The sequence below is a fragment of the Coptis chinensis genome, chromosome 1 (genome assembly GCF_015680905.1).
Source record: "Coptis chinensis isolate HL-2020 chromosome 1, ASM1568090v1, whole genome shotgun sequence".
In the NCBI taxonomy this organism is placed as follows: Eukaryota; Viridiplantae; Streptophyta; class Magnoliopsida; order Ranunculales; family Ranunculaceae; genus Coptis; species Coptis chinensis.
The window spans coordinates 26,030,463-26,036,758 of record NC_141456.1 but is presented as its reverse complement, the minus strand read 5'-3'; positions in this window follow the sequence as shown (position 1 = coordinate 26,036,758).

Sequence of the window (6,296 nt, the reverse complement as noted above, 5' to 3'; positions counted from 1 at the left end):
TGACCGAGGATGAGCATCTGGTGGGGCTAAGTGAACTTTCTCTATACTGTGAAGACACAGGCTGATGCTGAACCCAGAAAAGTGCACATTCGGGGTGACATCCAGGAAGTTTTTGGGATATATTGTCACTTACCGTGGAATAGAAGCGAACCCGGACCAGATAAGGGCTTTGTTGGAAATGTCATCTCCGCAGAATGTGAAAAAGGTGCAGAGATTGGCCGGAAGGGTCGTGGCTCTCAACAGGTTCATATCAAAGTCCTCGGATAAATACCGGCCTCTGTACCTACTATTGAGGAGGACAACCGACTTTCAGTGGACCGCGACATGCGAAAAGGCCTTCCAGGAGTTGAAAGAGTATTTGGGGAAGGCACTGATCTTATCACTCCCAGGGCAGGGGGAGAAGTTGTTTTTGTACTTGGGGGTGTCAGAACATGTAATCAGTTCAGTGCTAATCAGGGTAGTAGACAAGACAGAGAGGCCGGTGTACTTCCAGAGCAAGACCATGTTGGACGCTGAAATAAGATACAGTAGAATTGAAAAGTTTGCCTTGGCTTTGATCTTTTCGGCGTTGAAATTGAAACCTTATTTTGATGCTCACTCGGTGGTAGTGGTGACCAACTTGTCACTGAAGCAGTCCCTGAAGGCGGAGAAATCAGGTAGAATGTTGAAATGGGCGATAATGTTGAGTTCATAAGACATTGAATACCAAGCCAGGACTGCGGAAAAGGCACAAGCCATGGCTGAGTTTCTGACCGAGTTTCCAGCTGAGGATCCCACCTAAGGGGAAGAGATGATCATGGAACAAGAGGTGGACCAAAACCATGACCCTCTGGATCCTTGGGACATGCGGAATGGATGGAGAATCTTTGCAAATGGGTTAGCTACTGACACGGGGAATGGAATTGGGGTGGTGTTGGTCACACCTGAGAATACACGCCTGGAGTTGTCAATGAAACTGGGTTTTGCTGCGTCAAACAATGAGACTGAGTATGAGGCGGTAATAGCAGGTTTAGACTTGGCCAGGGATCTGAGGGTGAGAGAGCTGACAGTGTATTCAAATTCAAACTTAGTAATATGCCAGGTCAATGGGGGGTTCACGACCCGATGCATAAGGATGGCGAGGTACTTGGATGTATTACGGAGAAGGGCAGACAAATTCAAAAGGATCAGTTTTGCTCATCTAGGCAAGGGAGAGAACAGACACGCCGATGCATTGGCATATATGGCCTCGGTACTTCCTGGAACTAAGGGAAGATCCATCGAGGTCAGGGTATTGAGCAAACTGAGCACCGCTGAGGAAGAAGGGGTATGGTTAACTACTGATCATGAACCGGGATGGATGGAGCCCATTAAGAGTTTTCTTTCAGGGATAGAGGTAGATGACAAGTGAGAGAGGAGGAAAATGGAACAGGTATCGCGGAGGTACACATTACTGAATGGAGACTTATATCGGCGTAGTGTCGGCGGACTGTTGCTGAAATGCCTGGGACCGCAGAAGGTGCAAGAGGTGTTGGGGGAAATTCATGAAGGGGATTGTGGGAGCCATTCGGCAAGGAGGACTACGCCCACCCGCTTCTAGCACAGGGATATTTTTGGCCTCATATGAAGAAGGATGCCACCGAATATGCCAAGAGGTGCCAAAAATGCCAGACTTTCGCACCACTGATACACGCGCCAGCTGAGCCCTTACACCAGGTTTATAGTCCATGGCCATTTGCTATGTTGGCATTGGATATCGTCGGGCCCCTACCCATGGCTAGCGGCAAAAGAAGGTTCATGCTAGCCGTGACAGATTACTTTACAAAATGGGTCAAGGGCGTGGCTCTGCAACAGGTGAAGGAGGAACAGGTGAGGAAGTTCTTATGGGAAAATATCATATGTAGGTTCGGACTCCCCCACACCATCATTGCGGATAACGGTACCCAGTTTCTAGGGGGAAAAGTGAAAGCTTTCCTCCAGGCGTTCGGAGTAAAGCAAGGTTTCTCAACCCCCTACAATCCAGAGGGGAATGGGCAGGCAGAGTCCTTGAACAAAGTTATATTGGACAATCTGAAGAAAAAGTTGGAGGAGCGCAAAGGGACTTGGGTAGAGGAGTTGCACAAGGTACTTTGGGCATACCGCACGACTCCGTGGACGTCTACGGGGGAATCGCTATTCGCTATGGTATATGGCGTGGAAGCGGTGATTCCGATGGAAATGATGGCCGCGACAACTAGAACCAAGGCTGTTGAAACAGGAGTTAATGAGTCAATACTAGCCAGAGAACTGAATCTTACAGAGGAAAGGAGGGACACCGTGAGCATCAGATTGGAAGAGTACCACAGGAGGCTGCAGAGACAATATAACAAGCGGGTGAAGCCGCAAAAATTTAGCGTCGGTGACTGGGTGCTTCGGCGGGTGACCCCAGCCACTAAGAAAGAGACGGATGGAAAGTTGGGCCCCAACTGGGAGGGACCATACATCGTGGTAGAGGCTGGAATGACCGGGGCATAAAGGTTGCAGACACCCCAGGGAGAGAGTGTCAAGCGACCGTGGAATATCAGGATGCTAAAGAAATTCCATGAGTAACTTTGTACACCGTTGTTGTTAGTATGAAATGAAAGTCAATTTGCTTCGTAATATATGAACATCAAACTCTGTAATAATATTTTGAGCCCTTTAAAATGTCAATGGAAGTGATAGCCAATTTCCTCTATCTGATGCATGTTTATTCGTTTGTATGTGGTTTAGGCCAAAGACCGCGAATGACGAGGCCCGAACTCAGCGTGGGGACTAAACTGACTTGCCCCCACCATCTCCATATTCGACTTGGGGGCAACCCAGGTCACCCCCGACCTCTCTAGGGCCGCGAACGACGAGGCCCGAATTCAACTTGGGGGCTAAATTGACCTACCTCTGACATCTCCATATTCAACTTGGGGGCAACCCGGGTAGCCCCCAACATCTCTAGGGCTGCAGAGAAAGTGAATCATCCACGGACAACGTGCCCCGAATTCAACTTGGGGGCTAAACTGACCTACCCCCAACATCTCCATATTCAACTTGGGGGCAACCTGGGTAGCCCCCAACATCTCCAGGGCAGCGGAGGGGAGTGAACCCTTCGCGGACAACGTACCCCGAATTCAACTTGGGGGCTACACTGACCTCCCACCCAACATCTCCATATTCAACTTGGGGGCAACCCGGGTAGTCGCCAACATCTCCAGGGCAGCGGAGAGAGTTAACCCTCTGCGGATAACGAGCCCCGAATTTAACTTGGGGGCTAAGCTGATCTGCCCCCAACATCTCTATGGCAGCGGCCGATAGGGTCCGAATTTAACTGGGGGGCTAAACTGATCTGCCCCCAACTCCTCCATGTTCAACTTGGGGGCAAGCCGAGGTACCCCCGACACCTACATGGTAGTGAAAGGGGATCAGCCCTTCGCGAACGAGGAGGTCCCCATTAAGCCATAGGAATGAGATGGTAGGATGAATGCATTTAAACAAGCAAGTGTTGGTCATGTGTGAAAAAATCATGTGATAAAAAGTAAGGTGCAGCAAGCTAAGCAAAATTTGATACGTAGATCAGAAAACATTGTTCAAAAGCAGTTGCGCATTCCAAAAAAATATCCAGAGCATTGTGCAGGAACGAAAGGCTAAAATGCATTACATAAGCATGGGAACTGTCTTCACTTTGGGTCTTCGGTCACATCCTCTGACTGCTGTCCCCCAACCTCCTCCACAGTGGGGTTATAAACATCGATGGGGAGGTCGCCACCCCTGGATGGACGGTGGCCTTTGGCTCAAATGATTGAGCAGGGGCAATAGAGTCTGAAGTTGCAGAAACTGGGAGCGGAGCGGGAAGAAGCCGGCCAGATGCTGCAAGGGGCCTCCAGTTGTTATTTCAATTCCCGGGCAATCTTCTTGGCCGCTAAGGCCTTGAAGTGTTCCGCGGCATCCGCCAATTGCTTGTTCGAGGCAACTTGAGTAGCAGCTCTGTCAGTCTCCCTCGCCTTTCTAGCTTCAAGGTGACGCCCGCCACATAATCCTTATGAGCTTGTTCAGCGCGTTGGAGGTCCTTGTGATGTTTATGCGCTTCGAAATGGGCGTTGTCTCGTTCCTTCTCCATCTGGGCGTGCTTAGCCTTCCACCCTTCCGTACCGTGGATTTTATTTTTCACGGTTTCGAGTGCATCCAGGGTGTTGGTGAGGCCACGGAGGACATTACCAACATCGAGGCTCAGCTGGAGACGGAGATAAAGTTAGGGGAATTGATAATACGAAAGAAAAAAAAATGGGAAGGGCATACCCTTTCCCAACCGGTGTAGATCGCAGCCCAATGGGAGGCGAAGGAGTTGGAATCTCCGTAAACCTGGTCCCTGGGTAGGTGGGAGTTGAAGAACAGAGACACGGCCACCGCCGGATTGTCCAGAGAGGAGTCTCGAGTGGTTACATCCCGGTCCCTAACTTTGAATTGCGGATGCTATATTTCCACTGGCCCAGTAGGCAGGGGACCAATGGGAATTGCCTCTTTCCCAGAGCGGTGTGTGGTAGCCGTAGGCGGCGGTGAACCCGGCCGAGATTCCCTAGCAGAGGTGGTGGAGGCAGTGACTTTAGCCTTCTTAGCTAGCAGGAGGACCCTTGGCTTATGCGTCATTGGGAGCATCACCCTCGGAGTCACTATCCCAGAGCTTAAGCTTGGTAACGTCCATGGCCGTTGTGGTGTCTGTGGGGCATGCAAAGTCATCTTCCCAGTCAGCAATAGAAGAATACGATCTCAGGTTGGCTCCGGCGGTGATCGGAGAAGGGGCAGTAGGAGACTTACGCTTCTTGGCAGTGGCGACCTTCTTGGCCAGTGCTTGAGAGTGAGAGATAGTAGTGGGCGGTGATGTCATGTAGGCGAATCTGGGGAGTATTCGATTTGTTGTAATAGTTCGCGGCATACATGATTCACCAGAAGTTGTCAATGCCTTGGCATGGCGGAATGTTGAAGTGGTTACAAACTTTAACATCCAATAAAGACAGGGGAAATTGCAATCCAACTGCTATTTGCCCCACTGTGGCTACTAAAAACCTAGGTCACGGTGGGACCGGTGAGGAAAGTGGGCAACTTTGGGCACATGTTCTAAAATTAAATCTCTGGGAATGCCGTAGGCAACTTGGACTGCGGCAAGGTTAGGTCTGCGGTAATGGGAAGGTGGTGGTGGAAGTACGGGTGGTCTTCCAGAGGTTGAAGGAGCCGTGGATGGATGAAGTGGTTCCAGAACAGGGGACTCAGATTGATCAGCAGATGGGCAGGAAGATGCAGAGTCGGCGGACCTACTAATGGATTCAAGGGATAGGGACCCCGATCTAGCAGATCTGGTAGCGGATAAGCTACCCGAATCAAAGTTAGACATGAGGGAAGCAAGAGGATGAACGAAAACTGGGGAAAACTAGCTAACGAATGGCACCCCCAAAGAGGTGGGGATGAGCAAAATAACAGAACACTAGCAAAGAAAAACCAAACGAGAAGAGCGAAAACAATGGAAATGCACTGTAAATGGAAGAAAGGGGAGAGACACGAACCTGGTCTAAGTCAAGCAACGGCTGAGAATGGCTTGACGGTGGAACGAGGGCCAGGGGCGGGGGTAGATGCACCGGAGGAGGAGAGAGAGGGTTGAGCATGCACGAGAAGAGGAGAGCAGCAAGTATGGGAGAATGAAGTTGAAAGATTGTGGAATACAAAAGGTGAAGGATTACGTGAGGGTTCTTTTGGGCGGGATATCTAGAGACCAGGGCAAAAGAGGAAAGTGATGACACGTGGCAGGGGAAGGAACCATATGAAAGGAGACACCTGTCCGCACGGAAACCGAAGAGACAAGAGTGACTATGCGTGCGCCGAAAGGGGGCATGTGCCTAACGACACGTGTTCACAGATTCAAAGTCCAATGCAGAAGCGTGATCATGGATGTCAGAAGAGATAATGAGATGAGAGTGAATGAAAGGCCCCTGCTGGGACGACTTTGTGCATCCCAGCTGGTGAGTCTCGGCCCGCGGACCCCTCGAGATCCGAGGGCCGAAAAGGGGCATCTGTATCAGCTGAGATGCTATGACCGAGGGCCCGAAGTGAAATAAGGAGTGGAGAACATGAAACACTGGAGCAAGTCCGCGGTCTTCTAGAAGAGCGTGAGTCACGCACGTGCGAAGGACCCAGGGGGTGTCAGGGTCAAAGTGAGGGCAAGGTAAGAAAGAAGAAATGAGGTGCATGGGATCGAGGCCGCAGAACCCTAGGTGGACAGGTGTGAAAAAGCTGACCAAAGGATGTGGAAAGAGATC